The sequence below is a fragment of the Microtus ochrogaster genome, chromosome 18 (assembly GCF_000317375.1).
Source record: "Microtus ochrogaster isolate Prairie Vole_2 chromosome 18, MicOch1.0, whole genome shotgun sequence".
Classification (NCBI taxonomy): domain Eukaryota; kingdom Metazoa; phylum Chordata; class Mammalia; order Rodentia; family Cricetidae; genus Microtus; species Microtus ochrogaster.
The window spans coordinates 36,161,148-36,173,376 of NC_022020.1; positions in this window are offsets into that span (position 1 = coordinate 36,161,148).

Consider the following 12,229-nt stretch of genomic DNA (forward strand, 5'->3'; position numbering starts at 1 on the left):
AGAGAATCACATCTGGTATGCGATTCCTTCAATGGCAGATGACTGATTGAAATACCTAAGAAATTCTGCCGTCATGAAAGTCTGACAGCTCTGAACTCCTGTGTATCTCCCTCTATCTGAGTTATTAGAGTTAATGGTCAGTTGTCCAGGAGGGATTGGTTTCATGACTCTTTTAGATACCAGAGACTGTAGATGCTGAAATCTCTTCTACAAAATGATACAGTGATCATGTGTATCATACCTACCACCTTCCACTTTACATCATATCTAGTTTGCTTTGTAATTCCTGGCACAACTTAAATGTTATGTAAATGGTGTTAAACATGTTGTTTAGAGAATAATAAGACAAAGGTAATCCATGCATATTCAATATACACAAATACATTTTATTAGAGATATATTTTATACAATAATTTTAATTCACATGTTTGCATATATGCCGTGTGCCTTTATGCATACAAGTGTCAAGTGTATACATGAAAGACCCTCAGAATGGTCCTTCCCTCAGGAGGAGACCCCTAACCCAAGGAACAGTCAAGACCACTGGCTGCAATTAGCAAGAGGTTTATAGGGTGGGCACAGGTACCTGTGGGCGGCAAAGTCCTTTCGGAGGACTTGCACACCTGCAGGCTGGGAAAAGGTCTTTTTATAGGAAAAGGGTGGCAAAAGCAGGCATACAGAAGCAATGCATGGTTACAGGGATCTCATTGGTCAGTTCAAATGAGGCGATGGGTTCATTTAGGGGACAAGCTCCCCGGAGACATGAAGGTCTGATAATAATAGCAGACTTGGCCCTATCTAGGGTACATGTAGTTTTTCCCAGAACTGTTCGTTCTCCTCCTAGGCCTGGTGTCTGACCACAGATATTGTGTTTGACCACCTAGGAGTACTGACTTTACCTTGAACTTACATTTGTTTGTGTGAAGGCTTTGCAAAATGGCATTACAGCAGCTAAGCTGGGGTCTTTCATACAGGCCAGACAAAAGTGTTAGCTGTCTCTTATTGTCACGTATTGTGCTAAGCAACAATTCCCTCATAAGATTATCTCTTAACAAAAATAAAAGCTAGATGCTGCATAAGGAGTAAGCTTATTTTAACCATAGAAGAGAAAGGGAAAATCAAATACTTACAAACATTCACACAGATGGTATATAAAAAGTTGAAACTCAAATTTTGATTAGAGTAATCCCATATATATGTGAAGCACTCTGCTGTTCTTACTTTTCTTAATTAAATACACACACACACATACACACACACATATGTATGTGTGATTTTTTTAAACACTAATTCTTATTCCTTTTTAATTTAAAGTCTGCTACATATGTCTTATTTTAGCTGGTTCTGATCTTCTACACTGTGATATATGGAAAAATTACTAAAGCAACAGTGAACTTTAAACTATGAGCTTAATGAGAAATAACCAGGTAAGGAAACCATGTTCCTTGAATATCAGGCCTTCTTTGTTTCTGCTATCGAAAAAATGCATAGCTCTAAAACCCAAAACAAAGCAAAAGAATATGTACCACCAAGTATTCAGCAAGTGACCTTATTTGAAAGCGAAACAAAACAAAAAAAGTGGACTCTTTTGATGACAATGTGGATGAGTGTCATTATGGTATTTCCAATGTGATTAGTTAAGTCTATACAAGGTTCTAAGATCATAATCCAATAAAACGAATGTCATTAAAAAGAGAGAAAGAGAGATTTCAAAAAGGACAAAGTGAAGCGAAAAGACACACTGTAGGATGCTATGTGTTGAGAAAGGTAGACACAGGAAGGCATATCTGAAGCCCAGAGTTACCATGGGTCCACCGACATCAAAAGGGCAAAGGAAACAGATTCTTTCTAAATGCAGACGTAAGGGAACACAGGACTCTGTCTACCCCTGGCTTGCTTTATGACTGTCTTCCTCCTGAACTGGGAATAAATGAGTGTCTGTTGTTTGTAACCACCTAGCTTACAGTTCTTTGTCGTGGCAGCCCTAGGAAACCAATACACTCCATAATTGCTGCTGGAAGGAAGATCAGATTCCTGCCATGGAGAAGACTAGCTAAACTCGTTTTGATAGCAGTTCGGGAAGCTAGAAGCACTGCTTGCATATAATGGTTAGCATTTCTGCAGATGCGAACACATATTGAATGAGACAAAATATTTAGAAGGGAGGGAGAGAGCATCTGGAGTTAGGAGTCGATAACTGCCTCATTAAGCCCTGTCTGTGGAGAGAAGCTGAGGGGCTCCAGCATCAGCCATTATTAAGATTAGGCACAAATAACAGCACAGTCCTCATGAATATCATGTTGTCTCATTACAGCACATAGCTGTCTGCAGTTTAAAGGAAGTTTTTTGAGATTCCCTAATGAAGTAACAACTGCATGAGTTGGCAGAATTCACCCCCTCAATTTGTCATCTTAAAAATATATCGATGGGCATCATTTTTTCCACCCTAGACTGTGAATCCCACCATCCACACTGTCTTTTTTTTTTTTTTTTTTTTGCAGCCTTTAACTTCAGCCAGTTTGCTTACAAGTACAGCATTCAATATTATGGCAACATCCTGCTAAATGTCCTACAAATCACATGTGTGGAGGGACTTGAAGGAATCTGAGAAGTAACCCCGGAAGCCTCCAGACACTAAACAGTCTCAGCCATGGCTCCACTACATGGAATGACTTAAATGCAGGACGCAAAAGGAAGCTTTGGAGACAGGTCTTGCCTTTTGAAAGCTGTGAAGATACCAGTCCAATGTAGCAAAAGATCATCCTGTCATACACACCCCAAAGAAACTTGTATTATTAAAACTTATACACAACTTCCAAATACTTTATCAACAGAAGATCCAAGTTTGAGGCTACCCTGAGTAAGACTTTGTCCCAAATGAAAAAACAAAAAAAGGCATAAGAAAGGCACAGCAACATTCTTTACACCAGGACAATATACCTGACACAGAGAAATAAACACCTGGGCAAGACTAAAGTTCAAACAAATCAAAAATTTTATTTTTTTCCTCTCCATCTTCTCATAAAGCTACTAGTGTTTAATCATGTGGGCTTACCCTAATGACACTTACTTATGTACATTGTCACCTAAAGAGTCCACTTCTAAGTATGAGTTAGATAAATTCCAAGATGCACAGGGAAGATGAAGCTTCCACAGGGTCAGCCACATGCAGGACACCTGCAAACTTGACCCAAACGGTACCAACATCATAACCTACATCAGGTACAGTCACTGCATACTTCCCTTAACTAAAAGTTGTAGAATGCATGTTATATTGTCATCTTTGTTGCTGTGCTGTGTATAACTCCAATTAGCATTCAAGCATCTAAAGCTCGTATTTTTCTATTCTTGTGTAAAACAACAATTCTTTTTCGTAGACAAGGACAATAAAAATTTGAGACGTAATACATTTCTGATTTTCATTTTTATTGAATTTTAATGTCAATGACCAGAATTTATTTAAATTAATATCTAAAGTTTAAAGTTACTATAATTTCATCTTATAAAGACATAATGAATTTTTGAAAATAAAATTTGAGAGACTATCTTACGTTTCATTAGAAAAGTTGACTTTTTAATAGTATCTGAAATAGCTGTAATATCTATCTAAATTCTGTATTTCTGAAAAAGATGTCATATTAGTTATCTCATATCAAAGTAAAAGTTAACAATTTTATAACTATCAATACATATTTCCACAATTACTTATTAATCAGAATTTCTAAAGGTATATACAGTGTTTAGAAATAAGATTTATATATTGAACACAAATGAGAATTGGATTTTTCTTGAATCTAATTAAGTACAATTGAATCTGTGAAACGTAGCTGCTAAAAACATAGCTGCTGCATGTACTGAACAAAACTAATTGTTCTGTGAATTTGTAGATAGAAATTTATGGGTTTCTTCAAGACCTAAATAGCAACATTCACTGTCACAGTTAAAGAACAATGTAAAGCTAATATAAAAGCTTTGTTCTTAATTAGTTACTTAACCAGCCGGGCAGTGGTGGCGCACGCCTTTAATCCCAGCACTTGGGAGGCAGAGGCAGGCGGATCTCTGTGAGTTCGAGACCAACCTGGTCTACAAGAGCTAGTTCCAGGACAGGCTCCAAACCAGAGAAACCCTGTCTCGAAAAACCAAAATAAATAAATAAATAAATAAGTTACTTATCCAGTATTCAGAGAAGCAGATCTGCTGGCAATGGTCTTGCTTCACTGAATTAAATAGCATGTGTGTATATGTGTTGTTGTTTTTTTTTAATTTTTTTCACTGATACGAGAGTTTGGGTATTTGCTCTAAGAACCTATGTGGAGATGGAGGGTGAGTTATTATTTATATGTAAATTATTTCTTCCCATAATACACTGGCATCAACTATCTCAAGCCACAATAAACACAGAAAATATTTTAATAATTATATAGTAACTTACATGCTTACATATTTCGGGAAATTTAGCTTCTTTCACAAAAATTTCAAACTTTTCTAGCATATAATACTTCATGGGCAGATCAAATCCATTATCTGTAGCCTAGAGACACATACCTTATGGTTTTTATCTATCAGATTTGTTCCAGTGTTTGTTACATTTACATGCAAAGGAAACCAGATTAAAAAGTCTGTTTTGTAGGCTATTTATATTTACTTATTATAAAATATTCATTTTCTTATTAAATGTTTTTAATGTTTTGTGCCTATAGAGAGTAGCATGTTTCATTATGATATTTTACGCATGTATCATTAAATCTTGGTCAGATTAGCTCTCTCCTCACCATCCTCTCTGGTTCATCCTACTCTTGTTGGTCCCACCCTCCACTTTATGCTTTTATGTTACTAATGTAAGATTAAATCTATAGTCTATATGTAGGAGAGTTTATTTATTTATTAAAACATAGTTCTATAACTGAGATCAAGGATAACTGTGGGAGAAAATACTACTGTTTGTGAATATGCAGAGCCTATGAAGAGTTCATAGTCCTATGCTATTAACAGCCTCTTTGAGGAAACAGTTATTACTCCATTGTTCTGAGAAGAAACTATTAGAAGGAATTAGTAAGGACTAATTAGTCAACTAACTTATGGAAAAACAAAAAAGTGTAGTGTGTTTGTGCATATCTATCCAAAGTTTCTCCTGTGGTTATTCCCATTATGTTTTCATCTACAATATACACAAATCAATTATTTGAAAAAATCTATAAATCTACCATTTTGTTATTAATAGGAGACCAATTATGATGATGATGATTAAAGTGATACATTTTTAAAGACTTCTTGGAAAGGAAGTTTATACACATATTTGTTAAAATTATTTATGAGGAAAAATTAAAGGCCACCAAAGATATAGGGAGTTGTTTATTGAAAATCTGCTATGTAGTGGGAAAAAGCAGCATTGCTAACACTCTGCTGAGAATGCCAAGGCAAGCAGGGTAGCCAGGAAATATCTTAATGCAAAAACTAGAGATTTTGCTAAAAAAAAAAAAAAATGGAGTACAGACCCAAACAGAGAACTCTCAACAGAGGAATCTAAAATGGCTGAAAGACACTTTAGGAAATTTTCAACATCCTTAGCCATCAGAGAAATGCAATTCAAAACAACTCCAAGATTCCATCTTACACCTGTAAGATTGGCCAAAATTAAAAAAAACTAACGATAACTTAGGCTGGAGAGGTTGTGGGGTAAAGGGAACACTCCTGCATTGCTGGTGGGAGTGCAAGCTGGTACAGCCCCTTTGGATATCAGTATGGAGATTTCTCAGAAAATTAGGAAAAAACTTCCCCAAAAACCAACAAAAACAAGTTTGGGGAAAAAACCAAAAGAAGCCCAAATGGAACAAAAAGAACAGGGCCCAAACAACGTCAAAACAACAATGGTTGGCAAAACCCGAAACCAGAAAAAAACCAAAAGCCCCCCCAACCAAAAAAGGAAAAAGAAAAAGGGGGAAAATTAAAAAAAGGAAAAAAAAAAAACAAAAAAAAATAATGACATCTTGAAATTTGCAGGCAAATGAATGGATCCAGAAAACTTCATATTGAGTGAGTTAACCCAGACCCAGAAAGACAATTATCATATGTACCCACTCATAAGTGGTTTTTAAACTTAAAGCAAAGAAAATCATCCTACAATTCACAATCCCAGAGAACCAAGACAACAATGAGGACCCCAAGATAGATATACTTGGATCTAATCTACATGGGAAGTAGAGAAAGACAAGATCTCCTTAGTAAACTTGGGTCATGGGAACCATAGGAGAGGGTTGAAGGGGTGGGAAGAACAGAGGAGAGAAGAGAAAGCTGTTTAGCTCAATAAAATCAATCTTAAAAAGGAAAAAGATAAAGCTAGAGATTTTGAGGAAGACTTTGACTGACAGTTGTAGACTGGGGAAACTGGAAAGAAGTCAGAATTGGGCTTAATATGTATGTATTTGGCTTGGGAGTATGTTTGATTTTTCTATTCCTTGTCTTGGGGTAGAAGTTGAGAGACACAATACAGAGGGTAGCATCTCTGCTCCAAATATCTTTTGGTAAGGTTTGCAATCTGGATATTGACTAAGGAAACTACGGGCTAGCAAGCTTTTGTCATATATGACCTGGTCATTATTTGTCTGTATTTTCAAACTCCCGGTATTACTTAGTTGAATTATTACTTCTTAAATTTTAAAAAGAGAACAACAGTGCTGTGAATGGACCAGGTGTATCTGATGCATGCATAATAGCATTATTAATTGCCCCTTTATCACTCTATCCTCTGTCCTCATGTGAGGCTTGCTAACTTCCTGCAGTTTTCCCGTTTCTGTCAAAGGACTGCTCAACTGCCGTGAGAAGACATATATTTCTTTCTTTCTTTCTCTTTTTTTATTGTAAAAAATTTTATTAAGAATTTTTATTATAATCTTTTCTCATTTTGCATAATTATCCCCATGTGCTCCCAGTTCAAGCATTAGGGGTAAATTCTGGTCCCACTGCCAGTGGCCTCACAGACTGCCCAAGCCTCACTCACAACTGTCACCCACATTCAGTGGGCTTAGTTGGGTCCCATGCAAGTTCCCCTGCTATCAGTCCAGAGTCACTGAGCTCTCACTAGCTCTGGTCAGCTGTTTCTGTGGGCATCACCATCATGGTCTTGACCCCTTTGCTCATATTATCACTCCTCTCTTGGGTTGGTTTCCTGTAGCTCTGTCTAGTGCTTCACTGTAGATCTCTCTGCATCAGCTTCCATCAGTTGCTGGATGAAGGTTCTATGATGACAATTAAGGTAGTTACTAACCTGATTACAGGGGAAGGCCGGTAAGGGATCCTCTCCACTGTTGCTTAAAGTGTTAGCTGGGGTCATCGTTTCAGGTTCCTGGGAATTTCCCTAGTGCCAGATTTCTCCCTAGCCCTTTAATGAAACCTTCAATCATGATATCGCTTTCCTTTCTCTCCCTTTCTGTATGTCCCCTTTCTTGAGCATCCCATTTCCTCATGTTCTCCTACTCCCTACCCTTCTCCCCTCTCTGTCCCCTTCTACTGTCCCTCCCTTCTCCCCCCACTACCACTCCCAACTTCCTCAGGAGATCTTTTCTGTAAATTTTTAAATTTTATTTATTCATTTTTTATTTTTTAGTGTTTTTATTTTTGAGAATATATTTTAATTACAGTATTTCTCCTTTCCTTTTCTTCCACACTGCCCTTCGAATTCATGGCTTCCTTTTTACTGCATACGCATGTATATACATATATATTCTCAAGTACAAGCTGTTCAGTCTGTATAATGCTACTTATATGTATGTTTCAAGGCTGACCATTTGGCACTGGGCAACCGGTTGATGTGATTCTCTCTGAGGAAGATACCTCTCTCCTGCTCCCATCTCCCACCATTTGCCTATAGTTCTTCATGTAGGGGTGAAGCCTCATGGGCTTATCTCTGTCCACTTTGACACTTTTATTGGTGTCATCCTCATTCATCTCATGTTTTAGAAGGCACATGCATGAGACTTTGTGTATATAGCTTGTGATATTACAAGGAGACACATTCTCATAAAAATCTCCCCGATCTTTTGTCTCTCTTGAGATTTCTGCTTCCTCTTCTGCCAGCACACACAGATACTATCACCACAGTGCAATGTCTTTTTTCCACATCCATTTTCATCCAAAGGTTGTTCATATTGCAAAATTTCATACTTGCTTAAGAATCCATATTTTTATGAATGTTTAATTTTTACTAATAGAGGCTAATTTTCTGAGATTAAATGGTCAATAGACCACTGCACATTTGGTGAAATAAAATGAATTTTTGTAGTTTCTGCTCTTTTGATTCTAAGCTGAAAAAAAAAATCATGTCAATGCAGACATATTAAAATACTAAGGTCATGTTGAAGATATTTTCTCTCCATTTGTTAATTCATTCTGCTTTTTAGTCTAATAGAATATGTGAGACTATATATTCCAAAATATATACTAAAATGTATTGTACAAGGCACATGTTTATGATATACTGAAGGACTTTGAAATTTAAAATAGGGGGAATATTTCTGATAGGTACCCTGTGTAGGAAACAGTAATGTGTGAGAAAACATCCCCAAGCATAGTACAAGTAGCTGTTTATTATATTCCCTAAGGCTTGAGGAACTATTACAGTACATTTTCCATATAAATGAGCTTTTAAGAGATTAAACTATGCAAGATAATTGTTATTCATTCAAATACTTGAAGAATTTATCCTTCAAGTTTTCTAATTACACTGTCCCTAAAGACTTACTCATATTCATATGTATGTATGTATATGTATATATATATATATATGCCTCTTCAGAATATAAATATCCATATAAAATAATTCATCCCTCTTACAGTTAAAAGTAAGTCATTGTGGTAGTTAACAAATATGTTTCTGTACAAAATTTGAAAGGACACTCTACAAATTCACATTCTCCACCCATTTTTAGTGGCTCTCTTGCATTAGGAACATAATCTTTCCCTTGGTTTATTTTGTGGTTTTTGCATTTCCCAGCAAGTTTTACAGTTAGAATCATACAACATGTAGGCTTTTCAGAACCTTTTCTTTAAGTTATGATAACTTAAGTTATGATAGCGTTCTTACATTTCTTTCACATTTTTCAGAGTTTGAAAAAAAATTCATTTCTTTTTATTGTTGTATATATCCTGGTGGTAAACTAGTGCAAATTATTTATTTATTTATTAATATGTGCAGGGAAGCACATATCTTAATTAAGGGAGCCATCTTACGGTTGGGAAGAGACTTGGACCTAGAGGGGCTTCCAGGTGCCCAAGGCGAGGTCCCCAGTTAGTGCCTGGGGCAGCTGAGGATAAGGAACCTGAAATGATCCTATCCTATAGTCTTACTGATGAATATTTTGCATATCACCATAGAACCTTCATCTGGCGATGGATGGAGATAGAGACAGAGACCCACACTGGAACACTGGACTGAGCTCCCAAAGTCCCAATGAAAAACAGAAGGAGGGAGAAGATGAGCAAGGAAGTCAGGACCAAGAGGGGTGCAACCACCCACGGAGACAGTGGGGCTGATCTATTGGGAGCTCACCAAGGCCAGCTGGATTGTGACAGAAAAAGCAGGGGATAAACCCGGACTCTCTGAACATGGCAGACAATGAGGGTTGCTGAGAAGCCAAGGACAATGGCACTGGGTTTTGATCCTACTTCTTGTTCTGGCTTTGTGGGGGCCTAGCCAGTTTGGATGTTCACCTTCCTAGACCAGGATGGAGGGGGGAGGACTTTGGACTTTCCACAGGGCAGGGAACCCTGACTGCTCTTCAGACTCGAGAGGGAGGGGGAGAGGAGTAGGAGGAGGGCGGGAGGAGTGGGAGGCTGGGAGGAGGCGGAAATTTTTTTTTCTCAATAAAAAAAAAAAGTATTGCTAAAAAAAAAATTCATTTCTTTTTATTGTTGTATATATCCTGGTGGTAAACTAGTGCAAATTATTTATTTATTAATTCATTGAAAGGTATCTTTTTTTTTTTTTTTTTTTTTTGTTTTTCGAGACAGGGTTTCTCTGTGGCTTTGGAGCCTGTCCTGGAACTAGCTCTTGTAGACCAGGCTGGTCTCGAACTCACAGAGATCCACCTGCCTCTGCCTCCCAAGTGCTGGGATTAAAGGCGTGCGCCACCATCGCCCGGCTCATTGAAAGGTATCTTGACTATTTCTAAGTTTTGAAATTATAAATGAAGCAGCTATAAACATTGATATGCAACTTTTTGTTTGGATGAGAGTTTATTAATCATTTGACTAAACATCCAGTGCTTAACTACTGGATCACACAGTGATAGAATATGCAGCTTTAAAGAATATATATACATATATACATGTGTATATACATATATGTATATATGTATATATATACACACATATATGTGTGTGTATGTATATGTGTATACATGCATATGAAACCCAAAAGCCCTTTAACTTTGCTCATAATACTTATATGTATTTGTGTCCATGGTTGAACAGTCTATGAGGAAGCCTTTTCCTAGAGCAAACTGATTCTCCTCAGCAGCCAATGAGCCTCTGTTGCTCTTCATTTACAGATGGGACATTTTATAATTTCCATGTCCACGTCGCCTATTTGTCATTTGTATATCTTTTTGGCAACACACACTTATCATGAATATTTGCTATTTTCAGAATATTGCGTTATATCGGGGGACCATTTCTAATTATTACAGAGAGGAAATGTATACTTAACAGTATATTATTATTATTATTATTTTGGTTTTTCGAGACAGGATTTTTCTGTAGCTTTGGTGCCTGTCCCGGAACTAGCTCTTGTAGACCAGGCTGGCCTCGAACTCCCAGAGATCCGCCTGACTTTGCCTCAGTAGATTATTTTTTAAAAGATACTAAGAACATTCATTTTCTGAGGAAAGCAATAGTTTAGCTGAAAATACAGCTCTTTCAATAAGGACAGTTGCCATGGAACCATTGTTCTTGTTTTTTGTTAAATACATGTAGGTGTGACTGAACTGTCTTAAATTTCCCATTCTAAACAAGCTTCCACACTGAGAAATCTCCATTTTGGCTTCATATTTGTGGGAGGTGAACTACACTCAACATGTCAATCATGTGACATAGCCACTTCATTGTCAGAATATTACCACTAAATTGTGCACATATATTTAAGGGACATGTAAACTGCTGATAACAACATCAGTAGAGATTATCATATAAAATCTGAGAACAAGCATAGTCTCTTCCTGTCAGACTGAAAGAGTATTTTGTGACACACACACAGAGTGCAATAGTTCTGAGTAGTGAAGTGAATGAACAAGTTATTGCTTTAAGCAACAGACTTTCAGGCTTTCATAAAATGATGCTAAAAATATACTCCAGGAATAAACATTTGACCACAAACTACATTATGTATCTGAACACTAAATAAAAGCTGTCTAAAGTGGTATAAGTCAGGGCTTAGAAGATTCTGGCAACCCTGTTTCCTGTTTGAGGAGATATTCATGTGCTTCTGCTCATTGGGTTAAACATTTTTAGTCATATAATTTTTATTTGTGATTCTTTATAGATAAACCCATTAACAAAACAGTCTAAAACTATATACATTAATTAACATTTTAACTGTCTTTAGTTTTGATACTATTGGTAATGGAAAATTGATGCCTTAAATGAAAATAATCATGAGATTGTAATTATAAATACAAAGAAGGAATATTCAGAATCTAAATACTTTATAATGTCTCTACAGATAAAATCTTGAAAGAAATGCCTAGGACTATCACACTGCATGTCAGGAATATGCTGATGTGTTTTACGTATTTTGGATTATTTCTTGTATTTATGTAATAATGTATAGGGATTTCTTTAAGAATAATTGTTTGTTGTGATTTTTTTTGTGGACATGTTCTAGCGTATCAATGACTTACTCTCCTGATCTAAGTGAAAGATATGAAGCAAAACCATACCATGAAGTGTTCAAACAAATACAGAAACCACAATGACATGACAGCACTGCTCTGTTTCCAGCCAGGCCCCAAACTGTCCCCATTGGTGTCACTGGAATCTAACGCTGCTTCCTTTTTTTAATATTTCAGGAAATAGTTGTTTTAAGACACCCCTTAGATCACAAGCAGATTATGATCATTGTTCATGAATGACCGCCCGGTTTTTTTTTTTTGTTGTTGTTGTTGTTTTTGTCACTTTCACTGTCCTGTGTAGTTCCTCATATCACTGGCTCCTAACAGGCAACAGTAGTGCTCTTCCT